The sequence below is a fragment of the Myripristis murdjan genome, chromosome 2 (genome assembly GCF_902150065.1).
Source record: "Myripristis murdjan chromosome 2, fMyrMur1.1, whole genome shotgun sequence".
NCBI lineage: Eukaryota > Metazoa > Chordata > Actinopteri > Holocentriformes > Holocentridae > Myripristis > Myripristis murdjan.
This window is the reverse complement of record NC_043981.1, coordinates 9,381,670-9,404,000: the sequence shown is the minus strand read 5'-3', so window position 1 is coordinate 9,404,000 and position 22,331 is coordinate 9,381,670. Positions and strand designations below refer to the sequence as shown.

Below are 22,331 nucleotides of genomic sequence, written 5' to 3'. Positions count from 1 at the left end.
TTTATCAGTCCTATGGAGCTCTACACTGCTCATGTATTTATTCATGCTTTTCTGCCTCTGATGGGCGACATGGACAGAGCTGAATAGAAGCGGTGTGTGCATGTGTGCATGTGAGTTTGTGTGTGAGTGTGTGTGTGTGTGCTGCGACGCTTTAGACCTCCACCATTGTGCCGATTCTAAGAGAAGGTCTTAATCTAGCCACTGCCATTACCGCTGCCGAGACCTCCAGCCTCCGCCTCCCCTCTTGCCCTGACGTTGTGCCCAGCCGCCAAGGCCCTTCGGTGGGCCGTCTGGCAGGCCACGGCTGGGTCTTGGGTCCCGGGCTTGGCCCGGAGCCCCGGTCCTCGTCCTCCTGCACCGCCGCTCGCCACAGCCCCACAATGGAGCCTCCGTCCTGGCCTGACTTGGCCCCGAAGCCGCCTTCCTGGCTGGAGGCCTGGATGGATGGAGGGATGCAGGGAGGGAAGGAAGCCTGTAGCCGGGTGTGCAGTGGAGTGAGGAGAGGTGGAGAGGCTAACAATGCTATCAGAGAGCTGGCGTCCGTCTCTCTGACACACACACACACCCTCTGCTCTGTTTGTGTTGGTCTTTATTTATCGCAGCTCTTCACACACAGATGACAACAAAGGAAGAAAGAAATAAACGGAATGGAGAGAGGGAGAATTGAGGAGGAAATGCAAGAGGAAAAAAGAGAAAAAGCTGGTTGAAAAAAGGGATAAGGGAAAATGAAAGAGAGAGACAGGCAAGGGAGGTGTTACAAAGAAAAAGGGAATAATTACGAGACGTCAGTGAGGTACAGAGGAAAAAGAGGACGTGGTAACGTTGAGGTGAGAGAGACATAGGCTAAAAGTGACGGTGAGAAAGTGACTGGAAGAGAAAGAAGGATCTCGAAGACAAAAGAAAGGTAGAGGAGAGCTAGAGAGAAAGAGAGACAGACAACAGTGTTTTCTATCAGCGTGTTGGCCGAAGCCTCGGTGACATTGTCAGGCCCTCCGGATCCCCATGGAAACTAAAATCAACATGTTTGCTTGAAATGCTTTCATTAACGCCTTGTACCAGAGCCAAAACGGCACGGCAAGGGACACAGAGATGGTGCATGCATGAAAAAAAAAAAAACACAGAAAAACCCCATCCATAAATGATACATACAAACAAATAATAAAAAAAAAAGCTGAAAAAGGGCAAAAACAAACTCAGAAAAAAGCAGTTCTTTCTTTTTCACATGGATTCACTGACCCGTGTCTTTTTGTTGACAATGGGACAGGCAAGCATCGCGGGACAGATTTTCAGGATGCTTTGAGTCGCCATCACTTTGGGGATCAAACTATGCTCAATGTAATAATGTTGCCATATTTGCGTGGGGTATTATAATGATAGCCTTTGGCACACTGGAATAAGCTTAGCCTTATTGGACAGGGAGAGGGGACACTAAGAACAATGAACAGAGTTTGACTGATTGTGATGACTTTTTCATTTAGTAAAAAAAAAAAAAAGAGAGAGAATGAAGAATATATTTCTTTTCTGATCCAAATCTTAAAGAGATTATTTATTCATTTGTTTATTCTATCCATAAATTATACAATATTTACCAATAGAAAGCTGCAAATACTGATGCTATCAAACATATTAACAGTTTAATTCATAAGCTACCCATTAGATAAAAAGCATTACACTGATAACAACGATAGTAAATTAACAAGAGAAAAACCTTTATGAATATTATCCCTATTCTGCCTCATAGACTGAAAACAAGAAGCGTATAATCAAGCAAGGAGAAAGTAGGGCAGCCTGTGTGTGTGCGTGTGTTTGTGTGTGTGTGTGCATGAGTGTGTGCGTGTGTGTGTGTGTACAGCAAGCCAGACTGCCATACACCGCTCTGCTTTAACGACAATCAATTAAGCTTTCCTCTCCTCTCTCCTTTAATTGAAATTGAATTACAGAGTTGTACCTCGGCGGCCCGCCCCTTTAACTGGGCATGGAAGGAAACGCCCGGGGCCGCGATTTAAAGGCGAGCGCTGCGCCCATTTAGCCAGAGAAGAAGTTTAAGGTAAAAGCATGGCAAGTAATGGGGTTGTTAGGGTATTAAACACACGCACAAAGTCACATGGTCACAAACGCACGCACGCTCGCCCAAGCGCAGGCACACAGACACACACACACACACACACACACACATGTAAAAAGGCATGCTCTCACACACACACATGCACTTACACTGCAGTAATACACTGAAGCAACAAGGCAATTAAATGGCGATGCTCAGTCTAGCTGAAGTAAATATGTCTCGAAGGAATGTATTTAAGATCATGACTCTAATGATCACATGGTAATTGCCGGCATCATCACCATTTTTGAATTTCAATGTTTTTGTAATGAAATTTGGAAAATTAGTTCAATGTGATCTGACAATGCAGCTTTATTCAGTCGTCTAATTATGTTGAATAGCTATAGTAACTGTGGAAGTGATGCTGTCACTTATTACTGCCAGTGATTTGTTACCTAAAAAGACAATATTGCAATTAAATTTGTGGTAATTGGTGGTATCACTGTACTCGGTGACAGCATCGTAGTTGTAATTGTCAGTCAACACTGTGAGGAGTGTGAGCCGTGTTTGGGAAGCGTGGGCTTGATTAAAAAGCTAATGACGGAGCAGCTATGAGCAAAAGCAGTAAGCCCTTCTCTCCGCCTGTCATCCCATCTCTTTTCTACTTGTCCATGAACAAGTGTAATTATCACACACACATTTTCTGCTTGTTTAAAGGAGCTGTGTATAGTTTATTTTTTTCTATTTCAATATGTCATGGTCAAATTAATAGTGACAGCTTTGTATAATTGCCGTAAACAAATGAGACGGTGAGTGAGAGGATTCTCAGGCTCTGCTGGTAGGCAGCAGATTAAAGTCACACTCACATTGAAAAATGACTTTGTTACCTATATAGATGGACGTGCACCTATATTTTCAATGGTGATATCATTCTGAACCAGTAGGCGTGAACAAATATTTCAACCAATAAAAGCATTGCATTTTTAAGCAATCATTCCCCTCCCATTGAATACAACACATTTTCTCTCCCTAACTGATTATCTGCTGGTTCACACTTTTGGAAGATGCCTGTCTGTGTGAAGCCCTGCCCCAGCATCCTGTTTCAGGATATACATCAAGTTAAAGAAGCAAGATGCTCACAGAGTGCATTCTCATTGTGACTTTGAGAGCCTTGGGGGCATTGAAGTGAAAGGTGAACAATTAATTCTTCTGATTTTCTTCAAAATTTACCACCATTACAGTTTGTTTACACACAATTTGCAAAGAAAATGTCATCTTCCTCTTTGTTGGTACTTGCTCTCTACCAGCAGTTTTCATTTGCCGCCTCAGCCTGAAACATGTCATAATGCAGCAGGCGTTTGTGCTACATTATTAGTTTTTATTGCATAAATTGGCCTTTTGTAGATTATGTAACAGCACTGAGACCACATTTAACAAAACCTCCTCTGCTTCCTGTTGCAAAGACGATGTTGCTGCTCTCTCTGTGTTTTGTGTCGTAAAGCAATCAAGCAGATTCACTATGAACTGGTCCAATAGCATCCAGCTGCAGCCCCACAGAGCCTCTGTGTAGGTACGGCTCCCTGGTTTGGCCAGAAGAAATTAACCTGACATTTTTGAAATAAGAGACACAAATTAACATTGTTATTCATTTATGTTATTTATTTATTCATTTTTTTTAAGTAAAGAAAAGTGAAAAATGTGCCCATGTGCACACAGACACACAGACACATACACAGAGGTAGGCTGAGGCTTTAATGTATATATGCTTAAATGTTGGAATCAAGGTTATGAGATGCAATTTTTAAAAAATGAAACAATAAAATCCTCACCACATAAACACTGGTCACATAACAAAATGTACAAAACCTACATGCATTTTGTGTGTGTGATAGATGCAGTTAAGGACTTGACTTAGAGGCTAACAACTGTGGTGGAAGCATTTTTCCAATTTAAGTTGGGCCACCCATCTACACAAATGCAAATATTTTATCTCAAACTACAGATGCAGGAGTAACCTTTAAAAAGGTCATGATCAAGAAACTGCAATTTCTACACACTGATCCAAGTTCTATATGTCATTTAAAATGATTAACTTAAGGCATAAAGGTGCTGGTTTTAAGCAACATCCTACATTTATATTAATTGACTGAAGAGTCCAACTTGCGCCCAGCCAGGGAGCAAGACTTAGGACTTTTATTTTAAAGATGCAGAGTTTACTTCCGCCGGGCCCGTGGGGGAGCGGTGCCCAGCTACAGAGACGGTCTGTGGGTTTACAGCTGGGCCTTAATGGTCTTGTTATTGTACGAATACATCAGAAAACATACAAATGCTGCGTATGGAAACTTTATCAAAAATAGTTTCGAGATGTTGATGTCTGTATTCTGTTCTATTCCTCCTATTTGCTTCTCCTCTGGTCATCGCTCTCTCCATTAGCTCTGCTTTCTGTCACTGTCCAAGGTGTCCCTGTCACATTCTGGCTGTGTGTGTGTGTGTGTGTGTGTGTGTGTGTGTGTGTGTGTGTGTGTGTGTGTGTGTGTGTGTGTGGGATGGTGGGCTTGTCATTGGGATTTTAGTGAATCCCCTGCCAGTCCCAACAGGACACAAAGGCATAGATGGATGAAGAACAAGGAGGAGCGAGTGAGGGATGGATGGATGGATGGATGGATAGAGGGAGGGAGGGGAAGAGACAGTCTATGTATGAGAGTATGTATTTATGTATGTGAATGAGAGGGGTGTATATATGGGCAAATGCCTGGATCGTGAGAGGGAAAGAGGAGTAGATGGACGAGGGGAGGGGTGGACAGATGAAAAAAAAAGGAGATGGGGGGAAAGGATGTATATATATATATATGTATCTTTGCCAAATTTAAATACATATTTGAGGCTTGAACATGATGAAAGGGATGCAAGGGATAATATGAAGTCTAGATTTTTTTTTTTCCAAAAACTATCCTCATAAAGGAGGGGATACACATTCTATATATACACCCATATGAATGTAAATATAATAGGGAAAAAAATACATACTTTATGATTTGATACAATACAATACAAAACAATACTATTTGATACTGTGCAATATATTATGATATGATACATTTTTATTGTCCCTGTGGGGGAATTGGTCTTGGACTAAAGGTCCTGCTAGTTTCAAATGAAAGGACATAAACATCTCTGCATCACATTACATAATCTCAGACAAAAGGGCATATCCTAAGGACAAAAGTAATACAAATATGCCACCATCATCATCATGAAAAAAACATGCTGACAGTATAGGGCGAGAAAAAATTAGAGACGGAACAAAGAGGAAAGTAAATGAGCGAGAGAGAGAGCATCAGTCATCAGAGGGAAATAGGTAGCAACAGGAACAGAGAGAGAGAGAGAGAGAGAGAGAGAGAGAGAGAGAGAGAGAGAGAGAGAGAGAGATGTGCCAAGCTGTGATTTCCCAGTAAGAGTTGGCTATTTCTCCAACGGTGAGCCGAGCCCTTCAGGAGAACAAAGCCACCTCATACTGCACTCGTTTATCGTCCATTTTTCATCCGTCTTTTTTCTCCATGGAGGGAAGGTCTCTCTTTCCTTCTCTCTCTCCCTCTCTCTCCCTCTCTCCCTTTTGCTCTCTCCTAACCCTCACAACCTCGCACCTCCCCTACCGTTTCACACACACATACACACACAAGTGAACACAGAGGCATACATAAACTCATGCTCACACTGCCAGACAGTGACGTACGGAAGTGCAATACAACCGCGCACAGACTGACGCAAAAACAAAGGCATTCACAGCCTCACATGACGTGAACATGCGCACACACACACACACACACACACACACACACATGTAAAAGTGTTGCATGCACGCAAATACACATGTTCTGTGCTTCTCCTGTCTGTCTAGGCCAATCAGCGCCTTTTATACATGTGGGTAAAAAAAAACAAAAAACAAACTCAAACTAACATTGTACACACATTGTTTGTAGTACAAAGTAAACTAAAGTAGGTTTTAATCATTTTCACTATCATACCTAAGCTTTCCTTTGACTCTCAGCCACTGTAAATGATGTACATTTTTTTATTATTCCACAAAAACATGAATTACATGAATTCCCTTTTTCACTTTAGTGTCCTCCATCAGAATCAGAAATACTTTATTATCAATTTGCTTTTCATTAATCTAATGAAGGAACTAAAATCTCTCACAGAAGGTCTTTCCTGTATTGATATTTTCTTTTTTTTGGGGGGGGGCATTGGGTTCCTATAGGCGGCTTGTTTCTCTGGCACACCTGTTCTGTATCAGCCTCGTCAGCCCCTTGTTTACCTGCTCATGTGCCCTCTCTCAGCCAATCAGCTCCCGGCTTGCCCCCCCCCCCCCCCCGAGCTCCTGCCGACTTATTAGTCCTCAAGTAGAGACTTTAGAGCTCAGCGTGGGCTCCTGTGTCTGTGTGTGGGTCAGCCTGCCTCTGGCCGGGTGACAGGGGTTTGCCGTATTCTCGCTCTCCAGTTTCCTGCCTGACGATCGCCATGATGTAGTCATATCAGGAAGTACATGTAGACTCCACTATCTTTGTATTTATTTGACTACCTTTGATCGCAACCTGTGGTAAGTCCCACCATCATATCCTGTGTCAAAAGGACATAGGATATCACTTTATGTGCCGAGGAAGACGGGACAAAGTCTCTTACTCACTCAGTTGTTGATTTTCCAGAGAAGTGAAAAAAAAATGCCTGGAAGTGCCTGTCTCTCTCCACATTTTGGCTTAAAAAAAAATGCACACAGAAGTTTTGTGAGTGCGTAACCGAACAACGCCCCCCCCCTCCTCACACCCCGTCTCCCCCAAAAACTCCCGGTGTGGGTCAAGAGGCGGTGCGCTGACTCCTCCACCTGCCGCCTGATAGCGTGTAAACAAACTGGGCGCGCAGTTCCTCCTGAGCCGTACCCCGCAATCACAACACCAGTAAAACCTCACACTCCATTTACCTTCAGCACAGGTGACTGCCTGGGCACCGTGTGTGTGTGTGTGTGTGTGTGTGTGTGTGTGTGTGTGTAAGAGAGAGAGAGAAAAGAGAGATGGAGGAAGACAGTGTAAGGACAAAGTGACTCGAAATAGAGGAAAAAATGAAAGAAAGCAGGGAGAAGGAAACCAAAGTGATCAAGACGGAAGACGAGGGCGAGGGAGAAGAGAGGTGGGAAAGTGGAGGAGAGAGAAAAAGGAAAAAGAGACGAGAGGGGAGAGAAAGAGGAGCGGGGCCGGGCTCTGGGAGGTGGCGCTGTTCTGCGCTGTCATCGCGGCGCTGGCTTGACCTGCCACTCACCCCTCCATCTTGTTTGTGTACTGGTTTATTTGTTGGAAACAACAACAACAACAACAGCGACCAGCCTCTGTAATTATTCCTTAGTGCTGCTTCACTCGCTGTAATTATACACCCATACTGTGTGTGTGTGTGTGTGTGTGTGTGTGTGTGTGTGTGTGTGTGTGTGTGTGTGTGTGTGCGCGCGTACACATTTGTGCATTAGTAGGTGTGTAACATGTGCTTATGTGCACCTATAAGTGTTTGCAGCATTTGTTTGGGCTCAGTGCACGTGCATGTGTGTTTATATGTGTGTGTGTGTGTGTGTGTGTGTGTGTGTACAATTATACACACTGGCTAGAGAGAGAGAGAGATGAAGACAGAGAGAGAGAAAGAGGGAAGAGGAAGGGACAACAAGCTGGGGTCTTTGTTGCTAAATGACAGTGATTCACCATCAGGCCACCCATTTAGCTAAAGTGTGCTCATTTGCGTGCGTGAGTGTGTGTGTGTGTGTGTGTGTGTGTGTGTGGATAGACAGATTGAGAAAGAGGGAGAGAGAGAAAGCAAATGTGTGTGAGAGAAGGATGAGAGGGAGTAACCGATAGAAAGCAAGAGAGCAAGAGTGAGGGACAGTGTGTGTGTGTGTGTGTGTGTGTGTGTGTGTGTGTGTGTGTGTGTGTGTGTGTGCGCGTGTGTGAGTGAGCATATCCTGCTGCGCTCTCTCTCTCTCTACCCAGAGTGTCATTCAGCTCACATGATTCCAGCTTCAACAACTGGCAGTATACCAAACAGTGTGTGCATGTGTGTGTGTGTGTGTGTGTGTGTGAAGTCACTGTCTTTTGTATATGTGTGTGTGTGTGTGTGTGTATTTGCTTTTGTGTTTATGTGTGTAAGACTCTGCCAGTGTGTGCGTACGATGTCTATGCAATGCAGATGCATCTTTTTTTGTGTGTCCCTTGAGCATCTGTGCATGCTCGTGTGTGTGTGTGTGTGTGTGTGTGTGTGTGTGTGTGTGTGTGTGTGTGTGTGTGTGCGCGCGCGCGTGTGCGTGTGGGGCCTTTGTGAATGATAGTTAGCGTGCGCCCTCTCCTTGTTGCTCCTCTCATGCAGAAACCCAGCACAGTTTTTGGTTCGTCTGTCTGGCACAGCGCTGCGGCTGCACCTCTGCTCTCTCCCGTCAAACTTTTTGCTTCCACATTTTGATTTGACTTCAGCTAAAAAGTTTCCCTCTCGGCATTTATGGCTTGCACAGATTTCAGTCCACGCTATTGTAAATGTGAAGTTTCACTCCAAGTTCAAAAATGCTGTTTCTCCTTAGTTTTAAGTGCCACAGGGTTTCCAGTGATGGTTTTGTCTTAAACCATAAGACACGGCAAAGGCAGCACCAACAACAGATGGAAAACCACCTCAGTTAATATCATTAGAAACACCTGTGGTTACCTGCTATTCATCTGAAAACAGCCGCTGTGAAAAAAAAAAAAAAAGTCTATTGGAATTGATTCAGAATCAGAAACCATTTTTTTAAAGCCTTTAATTAACCACAAAGTCCACTTGAGACTAAAAACTCTTTTTTTTCCGAGGGAGACGTGGCCAAGACAGCGCACCAGTTACAGTTTAAATACAATAAAACACAACAGGCGGGGATACACACATCAAACACACACGGAGGGGAGATTATTAAGACGCAGAGTGAAGAGTGAAGTGGGAGCTTTCTTCCCCAGCTCCCTGCAAACCCTTGGAAGCTGATACCACCTGGTGGAAGGAAATTACATGTAGGTGAGGGGAGGTCACCCAGCATGACCTCGCGCACAGAAAACACATGAAGTGGTCGGCTTAGTGAAAGCTCGCCACCTCACGGGACTTGTGAGAAGTTCGACGTGGTCGACTTTCTCCTTTTGCCTCGTTTTCCTCTCCTCCTTGCCGCTCTCTTTCCTCAGGTAAACTCGGCTGAGGCGTTTTCCTTGCCCCCTCCAGCTGAGTCCCATCCATTATTCATGTCTGAACATGGTCTCTAAGGATCTGCCATCCATTATTAATGCCTTGACTATCTCTCTCTCTCTCTCTCTCTCTCCAAGGAACCCCCCCTCCCCATCCTTCACCTCGTCCCTCCGTCCATCCTTCTGTCCCGTCGGCCGTCTGGAGAAAAGCTAATAACAGGTGGGTCTTCCTCCTCGCTCCTCTCTGCCTCCTCCTCCTCCTCCTCCTCCCCCCGTCTTCAATCTGCTTATCGTTTCTTCTGGGTCACCTGGGTTTTTACAAGGTGCTAAATGTGTGTGTGTGTGTGTGTGTGTGTGTGTGCATGTGTGTGTGTGCATGTGCCACCTGGGCGCAGTGGCACTTTGGCAACCTGCTAAACATGAGTGTGTTTGTATTAAAGATGTATGAAGGCCTGTCTAACTCCTTGGGACAATTAACTCAGCATCCTTACACACACACACACACACACACACACACATACACATACACATCGTCATCTGTAGTGTATTTACTTACACTTGCATTTTTACTCTTTTTCAGTTCACATCTGTTCAAATCACACAAAGAGACATTAGTAAAATCATATTGTAAGAGCATCGATAAGATTGGCAGCGTCTGCACTGCATTTTTCATTGTGGGCCAGCAGGTTGGACTTGGCATTAGATGTGCTGGATTGCTTTATGGCACAAATTATTTTCTGTATAACACAAAACAGAGAGAAGCCATTGTTCTTTCCGAATAAACACAGCTAAAGCATTCAGTTTTTTCGCAATGGTGGATGAGGGAAGCAGTCAAACACTGATGGAAAAATAATTTCCAGCCCCAAAAACTGAAAATTGACTGTTTAGAGAGACAGAGAGAGGCTTTCAGAATAGCAGAGTAAAACAAACACAATTTTTATTGTTAAAATGATTACAGAACTGTCTAATAAGCATGCATAATGGTGCAAATATGCCGATTAAGTGTTAAAATATGGGGCTTTTATCAATACCCTTCATAATGCTGATGATAAAATGGGTTGGTGGCGTTGAAAAACAAAACAAAATAAAAAGTTACATTTAGAAAACAGTTCTGTGAACCCTCAATAAGCCTAAAACGCCTATTAGCCGAGGCAAGTAATTCTCAAACACATACACACATACATAAACACACACACACACACATAAATACACACTTAAATCAACCAGTGCACTTAAGCCAATACGACTTTCCTTGAAGGACCTAAAAGAAAAAAAAGTGGCACCACAAACACACACACACACACACACACACACAGAGGGAAAATGGCAAGAGGTAACACAGACATACTGAAGGTGTGTGTGCGTGTGTGTGTGTGTGCGAGCGTGCGTGTGTGTCTAGCAGGAACAGACGGTGCTGTGGCCTCTTGTTGGCACGTAGGTGTACTCAGGTGCAGAGATTTTGAGAGTGTGTGTGATGACAGTTATTCTTTCCTCAGGTGCATCTAGGAGGGGAGTATTGGGTGTAGTGTTTTGGCAGGAGCTTGTGTGTGAGTGTGTGTGCGAGTGTGTGTGTGTGAGTGTGTGTGCACGCGCATGCTCCTGGAACGCCTTCCAGTGAGGGAAAAGAGTCTCTAATTACTGTTGTAGGAGACTCGTGCCAGCCACAGAAGAATCAGACATTTATCTTATAACTAACATGCGCACGCGCACACACACACACACACACACACACACACACACACACACACACACGCACACACACCCTGGATACTTTTACTTTCTCTCTGTCTCTCTTTCTCACACACACTCCTATAATTATTTACCTGTGAAGTGAAGTATAAACTTTTCTGTCCAATTACAGGGTGTCCCCTGCCTATTAAACTGTTACACAGCCCACCTTCATGATTTTTTTTTTAATCCATCTTTTGGGAGAATATGACTTTTCCAATATGCTCACTATGCAGGAATTTCAGAAGCCTGCTGGTCGCAAACCAAATCTGCTCTTAATAGTCAGTATAAGGAGACTGGGTTCAAGAAATCTTCATCTTACCAAGTTATTCACTTTCATATTCAGTGATAAAATTTATTTGTTCTTGAAACAAGGTTCAAATAAAATCTGCCATTGAGATGAGATAATGTATAACCTTTTTTTTCTGGAAACACATTGATAAGTAAGCAACTTGGAGATTTTTCTTGAATCAAGTGTCATATTCTTGATACAAGTGGACTGATCTAGTTCTCGTTTCAACATACATATATTTACATATATTTATACTTATTCTAGAAAAAATTCCTGAGACAAGTCAAACTGGATTGCAAAGATTTTCATGTTTTAAGGTGAAAAAAAGTTGTTAACACTGAATATGACACTAAATCACTTGTGGATGTTTTTGTAGCGGTGTTACAATATCAACCATTTTGCAAGCACTTGATTTAAGAAAATCTGAAAGTAGCCTGTGACCTCTCGTTTCATCTTCATTCGTCATGTTATCATTATTCGTATTATCATTAATACTATATTTATCAACCAATAACCCTCGCAAAACGACAAAAACCCATTTCTTCATTTAACTGACTGATGACATTATCCTCCATGTATATGAAGCGTATCACAAACCCGAGACTGAGGGCAAACATTGCAAATATGATGTAAAAAAAAAAAAAAAAAAAAAAAAAATCAGGAATGTGAATATGAAAAGAGAGAGAGAGAGGAAGAAAGAGTTTTCTGACAGTTGTAAGTTGACTCTTCATGTCTGAAAGGTTTTCACTCAGCAGTAATGAATCTTCCACTTCTGCCCGCTTAGTGTTTCTGATGGATTCTTCATAGTTCCTCGGCGGCTCCTCGTGTATTGTCAGCGTTGTTTACAGGCTCTCGTGTGCAGAACGTACGTCGCGTCTCTCTCCTCCTTAATAGATTCTTGTAATAAAACAAAGACTTACATTGTTCTTAGCTTTAATTAGGACTCAGTCTGCTTTTGTATCCCTGTGAACTCCATAAATGCCAGATATTCAACAAATAACAATCAAGCTTAATTAAGATGATTAAAAACTCCCAACTAATCCTTCACCACTCTGTGTTTATATCTCACACCGTATGCATGAATGTGTGTGTGTGTGTGTGTGTGTGTGTGTGTGTATCTTAAGGACACGCTCGTTATGCACTCATTATACAGTGATCTTCATGATTTGTCATGCATGAAGAGGACACATACACACGCGCGCATGCACACACACACATACACACACACACTTATTCACAAACAAACATGTCCTTAAGACAGACGAAGCTTATCAATAGACGTTAATTAAATTCTTGCGTGTATTAATGAAAGACTTAGAATCGCTGTTTACTCTGTAAGTGTGTTTGTGTACGTCTCCCGTGCTTGTTTGTTTGCTTTAATGAAAAGATTTCACCTTGCAACTGTATGGGTGCCGCGAAGTGCATATGTGTGTGTGTGTGTTTACTACCTCGACGTAAATGAGACAACGGCAGACAGACTCGGCACTGGGAAGAAAATCTCTAAGCCGAGGGTTAGCGATCAAGGAAATGACTGACAAATGAGAATATAGAGAAAATAAGTGACACTGGAGAAATAAAAATCAAAGTATTCATGATAAAGCACACACTGACAAAGAACATACGGTTAATATCAGCAAGGAAAACAGACGTCAAAGCCGCTGTATCCTATTGGTTTCTGTGGCCTTACATCTAGGACATAACTACACCCTCATGAATGGGAGCTGGGTGAAATTTTCAAGTGTCAAGCAAAAATCTTTGGTGGATACTTAGGGTTTTATTTAGGAGCATGTTTTGGGACATTCTGAGTCTATTGAGCCCCATTTTATTAAATTTTTACCCGACCATACCTTCATACTACACTTTTTTTTACATATTTACTTATTTACATGTGCACGGTTCGGTTATGTAGCCTATTGTTCCCCATTGGAAGTTATCATATTTGCTTCAGCTGGAAAAGGTATTATTGTAGGAGTGTTTGAAACTAGGTTCTGAATGTCCATTTCCTTTATTTAAAAAAAAAAAAAAAATCATAGAATTGTGGAAAATGAGAACTTCAGCAGCCGCTCGTTTTTCTCCTTCACGCTTCCTCTGGAGAAAAAGTATCATAAATAAACAAAAAGATCTCTCTATTCTGTTGATACGGAAGTCCAAGGACACATAGTTTCACCAAGGCTCACCTTACACTGAGACCAGTTTTTTTGTCCAAATCTAATATATAGAAAGAGTTCATTTCATTGAGGCATTGGTAGGATTATGGGAGAAAACTTGCTGCTAAGGAATTGAAAAGAAACAGATTTTTTATTTGGCAGAAACATTTGGTGGAGAGCGGTGCTTCTATACGAGCCATACCGGCTGTCAAAGTAAAAGTCCTGATCGCTGTAGCTCTTTAACAGCTGGCAGTCACTCACATTTTTCTGGTGCACAACGTCTACTAAGCCAGCGTTCCAAGAGCCTCAGCTGTGAATGGACGAAAACACAAGCCACTTGTTTCGTTTCTCTTAGCAGGCAAAAGGACAATGATCTAAGAAGTCATTTTGTCTATACGTACGTCGGGCTTTATCCGCGTTAGCTGGTATCTTTGCTTTTGAGTCGTGCCACTGGAAAAACAAGCACAATGCTCATGAGAGTCAACAGGCCTGAAACAGTGCTAACTACAACATCTAACAGCATTATTCCAGTCCTCTAATATAACTGTATACCTCATTCATGTGTTGGCGGGTTTATCTGTTTCCCAGCAGGAAGAGCACGTGAACAGCCTTCCAAGTCGTGGGGTAAATTGAGATTCTAGATGTAACACCAGTTGGTCTAATTGTGGCTGCCCACAATGAAATACGGTTCATGCAATCTAGAAAAAGTGATGTTTTCCTGTTTTTTTTTTTTTTTTTAACAGCATGGGGTCAGCTGCCAAAAAATGTGCCGTCCAAAATGTGAAGTCAAATGCAACAAAAATAAACTGTTATTCTCCCTTGAATGTGATAATCTCTCTCTCTCTCTTTCTCTCTTTCTCTCGCTCTTTCCCCCATCCTATCTTCCACTGTATCTCCTCTTTCTCCTCTCCCACCATCTGTTCAGTCTTTAGCCGAGAAGGAGCTCACTTTCCTCTCTCTGTGTCGCTTTTCCCCTCCTCTATGCCTGCCTTTCTTTCACTCTATCACACACACACACACACACACATATTTCCAGACATGCACTCTGACAGCACACCCTGCCCCAGTGCCCTCAGCTCTTGTTTACTGGAAAGTCAAAGCTCTCCCTTAAATCTGTATCCTTCACGTCACCAGAGCTTTAATATTCTCCTCTCCTCCTTCCTTCCCTTCCCTCTCCTTCCATCCCTCTCATAATATCCATCTCCCCTCGTGCCTTCCCTTCTTCTCTCCTCCTTCCTCTTGAGTAAATCCCTCCTTCCTCCACTCTCTCCTGTAATATCCCTCCGCTCCCCCTCCGCTCCTCATCCACCCTGCTCGCTTTCAGGGGGCATATGTCAGGAAGAAGCAAGCATCTGCTCCTTGAGTGGGATTTTGTGGTCTGCTGCTCGGCCATTCTGTGCCAGGAGTCCGTCAGGCGCACAGCGGCGGCGGCACGGCCATGTCTTGCCTGGGCGAGAAACTGGGACAGACACCCAGGAGGGAGGCTGATTCTTACAGAATCTCGGCTCGCCGTTTTATTTAAAGTCCTTGGGTGTATCTCGGGTTGGGTTTCTCAGTAGGTTTTTGTGGGCTGAGAGTGTTCGAGCTGCACCTGTAGTGAAGAATAATAGGGTGAAGGTGAGGGAAGACTGCCAAGAAATGGAAAGAGACGGAAAGAAAGAGGGAGGCACTAGAGCTTGTCGGTGGCAAGGATGATTTCTAAATTGGCATATGAAGGCTAAGTCTAACAAGTGAGTTCTACATGAAGCATTGTGTTGGAGAGCCAAGTGTAACGCAGGTGGGAAGTCTTGGAACCATGTGATCAGAACGAGGCGTGCATTTGTTTAGGCCAGTCATTGTTTCATTGTTTTGCCACCTTGCATCTTCTAAAACCGTTTTTTTTTTTTTTTTTTTTTTTTTAAATTTGCAGGTATACATGATGAAATTAACGTGCACAGTACAAACCTTTTCAGACTTTCAGACTTTTAGCGGAGGAATAAACAACATTTTAGAGAGTCAGTCCGTAAAAAACTCTGTGCTTCACATATCTGAAATTAAACTAAATTAAATATGATACCTTCAAATAATTACTGTATACGTATGAGATTGTAGTTAAAATGACTGGCAGCCTCTGCTTCATGACAGCTAGTGTTATTAGTGTTACTTCTAAGGATTAAAGGATAATTCAGGAGTTTTTCAATCTGGGCCCTATTTTCCTACCTTCTGGGAAAGAACAGCGCAGTGTAACGATTGGACGAGACACGGAGGTACACTTTAGCAGGATTTGACACACAGGAGCACGACCGAAGCAAAACATGAATTTAGTTCTTTCCAGCATTACAAATAATAAAACATAAACAGCAAAGAGGCTGTTTTATTGGTTTCTGTGCATTGTTTCCTCAAGCGCCAGTGGCTTCTTCCTTTAAATTGGTGTTCTCGGGTCTTCATGTGAGAGGAGAGTGATGATAGGTGATGAAGAGTTGCGTAAACCTTCATTTCCAAATGACTCTTAAGAAAGGCTTAATATCAGAAAAAGGAGAGTGTTTGCGGACTGACCTTGATGTGTGTTTCAGTGCATGACAATGTCAGTGACCGCACCATACCTAACTGTGAAACACACACACTGACTACTGCAATCAGCACCTGCTGGACTGCCAATAAATGCACACACACGCACAAAGGTGGGAGCATGCAGGCATGAACACACATGCACAAACACACACACATGCGAGCGCACTGAAATCGGTGCAGCGCCCACAGGAACGCACAGTATGTCGCCGAACACTTCCACTCCTCCGTGCTGTATGTATATTGTCTTAGTCACCCGACCCCTGCTGATGCACAGAGGGTCATGAAGTAAACAAACGGTTATACGGCCACATCCACAAGCATTTCATATACGCAACAAAGCTAATTTCTTTGTTTTGCATATTTCCTGAGGGCAGCCCTTACCGACATGAAATAGCTCAGGGATTTAGCTGAAGAAGTTCAAACTACTGTATTTCAAATGTAATGTTTTCATTAGCATTTCTTATGTTCCTCGTGTTTTTGAGCTTGTGGAACGCAATAAGAACAGTGTGAAGGGGGTCTGACTGCGTGACTGTGTGATATTCCATCTCTTATACATCTAATTTGTAATAATCTGCTCATCTAGGCATGCTTGGATTACCAAAGTGGTCAGACGGCCCCTGAGAAGTGAACAAGGGGAGATAGTCCAGGCCTCAAACCTCAAACAATGATGAATCATGAGGCAACCATATAATTTGGCTATGAACAGGCCTCATAATACCATGTTTTGTCTGAGCAGGACCTCCTTTTGTGTTGAAGGTGACAGAAGTAAGTTTTATAGTTCCTGTGTTGTTGACTATAATTACCGCCACTAAGGAGGAGAAACTTCCGGCAGGGGGTTATATGATCAGCCCTGTCCATCTGTCTGTCTTTCAGCAGGATGACTCAAAGTCCTGGACAGATTTACAAAAATACAGTGAGCCAGTGAAGCCCTGTCTCCTAGAAATTATGCTCTCATACAATTAAACTGCCTTGTCAATTCAAAAGGGAATGTATTTTGTAATTGGATTAGGTTTGTTTGTAACGTGGCATATGCATTTTGTAAGCACTTTTGACGTCCACAGTACGAGGTGGGTGAGGTGGCAGATGGGTCAAAAATCTGACTTTCACCCAAGAGACCCAAGTTTGAGTCCAGCACACTGAGACAAAAGCTTTCCATGCCTAAAGTGAACCCTTAACTAACCAACCTTAACCTTAACCTTAACTTTTGGGGTGGCTTAAGTCACTGAAATGGATAAAATGCCAGCCGAGATCTATTTGTGATATGCCAGAAACGCTAAAGGGGGTGTAGGTGAGCACAAACGGGGCCTTGTGTCTGAGTGCATCCATGTCACACCAGGACGGGGCATGAGGCGAGGTTGATCATGGGTCAAGGTAGCACTAACCAACTTTCCATGCTCAGTGGCTGAAAGGACTCGACAAACAGGGCGATAACTTCCACCTGCGCTCTGCTGACTGCCGCCTTGTCACTGCCTTTTATAAATGTGTTGAAATACAGGTGCATTTATTCCTTTGGGCACTTGGTCGTGAAATCCACTACCCTGGATTATAGGAGGAACTTGGTGTGCGTACAGTTATGTAATTGTACGCTCACACGCAGTCACACACCTCACCTCATGTGGTGAAATCACACAGGAATTGGCCATTAGAACTGTGAGAATGAGGAACAAACCAAATTTCAAAGTGAATACTGGAATAAATGGTTTGCTAAACTGTGTATTCGGGTGGTTTGCAACAAAATTAATCGGACATAACTGAGTTTGAGTACAGTTTGAAGCAGCCGATCGGTTATTTGCCATCTCAGACGTTTAAGGTGTGTTGAGGTTAGCTGGCCAGCTCACTCTGTCCTCCCTCTCAGCCTCTTCGTCTCTCTGTGTAATATGTGTTTTTTTTTTTTTTTTCTTTAATGTTTTACCGTGCCAAAGCAAGTCCCGCATGTCAACAACCTAATGACCTGAAAGACCTCGCTCTCTGGCTTTCCAAAGCATATTCAAATCACACACGCCGCGCACACACATCCGCGCTTGTGTGCGTGCACTTTTAAGACCTCTTCACTCTCCAATTTACTGGAAGAATAAACAACAGGCGGGGAAAAGAAAAGAGTGAATGTGTCATTAATAAAAAAGAAAGACGAGCTAATTGTGTCACATGCTCTGGAAAAATCAAAAATCCATTAGAGAGGGGAAAAAGGACACTGAACAAGGCTTTTTAAAAAGCGGCTTCTGATGTCTCACAAAAGAAGAAAACCAAGAGCGCTTTTACCTTTAATTTGGTCCTATACCCCCGATTTAAGATGGTCTCCTTGTGCATGTCTGTTGGTGTGTGTGTGTGTGTGTGAGTGTATGTGTTTGTGTTGTACTGTGCTTAATGCATGCCAATGAGTCACACAAGAGGCAACTTTATCTAATCTCCATAAATGGCCATAAAGTTCACGAAGGTCACACTTGCACACAAACACACACACACTTTGCTAAGAGACAGCATGGGGAGCCAGTAATTGAGAGAAATAAAAAGAAATGATGGAAGGGATTGGTAGAAGTAAAGAGGAGTGAGAGAGAGAGTGGACTCTGGGGTGAAACAATTAGCTCTGTCATGTAATGTTTGTTCTGCTTTACCGGCTCAGAAAGGTCAGTGCTCTCCTAAAAAGGATGTCATTTTTCCACAGAGTCTGCTGAGAGACAACATATCTTTAAGATTTGACTGTAGTCGATACAAGCAGATGAGAAAAAACACATAAGACTAGGGGTTAATCTTAATGGCTGCTCCTTAACATGACATTAATGTGTTACTGGGTCTTAAAAACATATTTTTCTCAAACAAATGAAAAAAAAATGGATGAGATCAACACTGTCAAGGGAGTGTAGATGAAAATGAACCATTTTGTACAAACTCTGGAACATTTTCAAGTGCTGGTTAATGTAATGTACATTGTCCCTTTACCCTCCCTTCATTCTTTATTCTTTATTTTGATCCACGTTAGATTCCAGAAAGTGGCTGCTGATGTAATCTAAGCAAAAACAGCAACAAGAAAACCAAGTAATAAATTTTAAATTTAAAGATCAGTAATTAAATTAAATAACTCATGAAACAAAAATTGTAACCTATGATGAAAACAGAGAGGAAACACAACAAAAAGCAAAAAATAAAAACAATCAAAAATTCTTAGACAGAAAAAAACTCAGTAAAATCTATTAAAAATTCATCAGTGTTTGTTTTGGTAACTTAAAAAAAAAAATCTACTCTGAGTCTGTCTGATATTGATACATATCTATAACAACTGTATCATACAGTTAGTTGTTGGACCACCAAATGACCAGTGCTCTCTTGCCAAATGTTATGCCCATGACAAAAACTAGTACATACTATGTTATCATATAAAAACTGTGGAGTGTTATTCCAAATAAAATTGTGCATGAATAACAGAAAACAGAATTTTAATTTGGCCTCCATGTTAGCCACAACAATGGTTTGTGCATCTTACACACTTTAGTACAGAAAGAACAATGAAGAATGAATCTGGCTGCTATCTTCTGTGCAATTTTAAGTTTATTTAGATATTATTTAGTTGCTTCTAATACAACTCAGTGATAGTGGTGCCTTTGCTTCTGCAGAGTGCTGAGGCTGTGCGGCGTCATCCTCCTTGGTCCCACTTCAACAACAGAAAAGTCAGAAAAGGAGCAGAAGCAGCTGTAGGAAACACTTTACTCCAAAGATACCAGAGGGGTGAGAGAGGCAGATCTAACACCGGTGAGTCCAGCTTTCTCAGGATGGAGCGCCGGCTCACTGCTGGTTAGAAGACACTTTGTGTTTGAGTTGAAGGACACTTTCGCTGCTTAACACGCCATCCTGCTGGCTCGTGTCTTTGTTGCTTAAGCCGGACATCCCCTTTCACCACTGAGAGGAGCTTCTGCTTGGACCTCACGGTGCCAAAGCCATGCAGGGCTGAAAAGTAACAAAAGACGTGCTGCCTTCACGTTCACATGCGATGGCGGAAAATCTTACAGCACTCGCTCAGTGACAAAGAGATGGGTTTGAACTAATATCAAGAATGCCAGGAGATACAGATTAATGCAGCAAAACCTAGCAACCCCATACTTAATTTTAATAAAACATTGCAAGAAACATTCCACAGTTGCAGGTCATTTAGTCACACAGTTATGATTAAAATCCTTTTTCTTCTAACAAGTGAAAAACTGCCAGTGGATTGAGATAATCCCACTTGTTGCCAATGCAGTTTCATTTGGAATGACCTACAAAGATGGATTTTTTTCTCTCTTTTTTTTGGGTCGTGTGTATCAACTGATTCTGCAAATTTGAATATGCAAGTGTGGGTTTGCTGTTTTCCTGCTGTGTTATTGTTACACTGTACTTAATGCATGCCAATGAGTCACACAAGAGGCAATTTTATCTAATCTCCATAATGAACTTTTTGCAGCGCACGGTGCTCGGGTATGTACTGTGTAGGTGGTGCTGTGTGCACTTGTACACCTGGTAGTGAAGCAGAAGCCAAACAAGCTGCTCTCCTATACGGCCACATACCAGGAAGTATCTCACTGACTGTGATTTGCATCGTAATGGATAAATCAAGGTATAAAGCAATATTTTGTTCACTGATTCTTTTAGTTAGAAAAAACACACACACATACACACACAGGAAGGAAAATTCAACACAAAAAGGCATAAAGACATTTACATGCAACACTATGTGACAGCAGAGGCTGAACGCCCTTGCTCTGTTGGCAATTTAGAATGGATTCATTCATGCAACTCATTTTAACAGCAAGGTTGAAGACTTGCCTGCCCACATGAAGTACCGTGCCGCACTCTTTTTTTCTTTTTTTAAAGTGAATGTCACCGCTGAGTAACAATAACACATTACTGGAATTTAATTAGACTATAATAAGTTACAGTCAAATAGTCAGAGAACACATTGTACAAGAAATGCAGCACAATTGAAGGCAAGATCATGAAAGCAGGTTTTAAGCTATTTTGAAATGCTCCCTTATTTTGATTATTTATTTGATATTTGATACTCAGATAACCACATGATTAAAAATTTCAGGGAGTTTACGCTGGCCCATGGAGGGATGAAGAGTTGGTAGCGAGCGTCCAGGGGCAATGACAAAAAGCACAAATCATTCTTGAAATGACAGAGCAGGTTGCATTTTGGCAGGATTTCTCAAATGAAAACCAGCAAACAAACAAACCAAAAAACACAACAACCCAAAAACATGACTGAGCTGGCTTTTTCAGGATATTGCATGCAACTGGAAAGCGGGTCAAAATGACACCCAAATTCTTTGAAGCACACATAAGATTGGAGGCCAGTTGTTCAAGACGACTCTGAATTTCCTGAGGGATTTTTGTTTTTTTTACAGCTAATTTCAGTTTCATCAGAGTTACACTGAACTTCTACACTGGAGAATGGTGGGAGAAATTGAATTTTTAAAGCCGTGATAGTCAAAATTGTGAATTTCATGATCGTCAGTAGAGTCTAAATAGTTCTTATTTTCATGATTTCAATTACTGGAGCTTTAATAGCCCCAAGCAGAGTCGCAGTGGGACATATGGTGCATATACCCACCCCTGGGCAGGGATTTTTTGTATATTTACTGTATATTTATACCTACCTACGTTTGGGGAAAAAAAAAAAAAAAACAAAAAAAAAAACGAGAGATAAAATGAATGAATAATAAATTAATTGAAATACACTTGAGAAAAGTTTATTTTTTATTGGTCGTGTATTAGCTTGCAGTACACCAAAGCTGGCTTTTGATCCCTTATTTATGCATGGGGTAGCAGCGTGTGCAATTTCAACATGGCTATTATAACATAGAGACATACAGTTTTGTATCATCAGCATACTGATAAAAGGCAATGAAAAGTGACAAAACTATATTGTCTGTATGCCTGAGGTGCACCGGATGATGTGTGCTGTTGCTGTGACTTTATGTGTTGAATTTTGTGACAAATTCATTCATTTTTTCAAACCTTTTTTAAGCCTGGAAAAAACACCTTTCTCTCTCTCTCTCTCTCTCTCTCTCTCTCTCTCTCTCTCTCTCTCTCTCTCTCTCTCTCTCTCTCTCTCTCTCTCTCTATGTCTATCCGTCTGTCTGTCTGTTATAGGGCAGCTGTGTGTGTGTGTGTGTGTGTGTGTATGTGTGTGTGTGTTTTCTGGTTTCAGTCTCTCGCAGTGTTGGAATGCATCATCATGTAGGGCCCCACCCAAGTTGTCTTGCCAAAATCACCGCTGCGTGTCATAGAGTGTGTTTATCTTGACCTTGACAACACATTGACATGAACATTGAAGCACAAAATTAAAAATACATGTATTTTTTTTTTTTTTT

The 22,331-nt window shown here is 42.2% G+C and overlaps 1 long non-coding RNA gene across 2 annotated transcripts in view; it reads left to right on the top strand.

Moving 5' to 3' along the window:
• The window catches only part of LOC115374738 (uncharacterized), a 99,435-nt gene extending 77,848 nt beyond the window's left edge, over window positions 1–21,587 (top strand). For both annotated transcript variants that reach the window (XR_003929649.1, XR_003929648.1), the window contains 2 exons: window positions 9,409–9,490; window positions 19,596–21,587. This is a non-coding gene — a long non-coding RNA (uncharacterized LOC115374738). The remainder of the gene's footprint in view (window positions 1–9,408; window positions 9,491–19,595) is intronic.
• The last annotated feature ends 744 nt before the right edge of the window (window positions 21,588–22,331 follow it).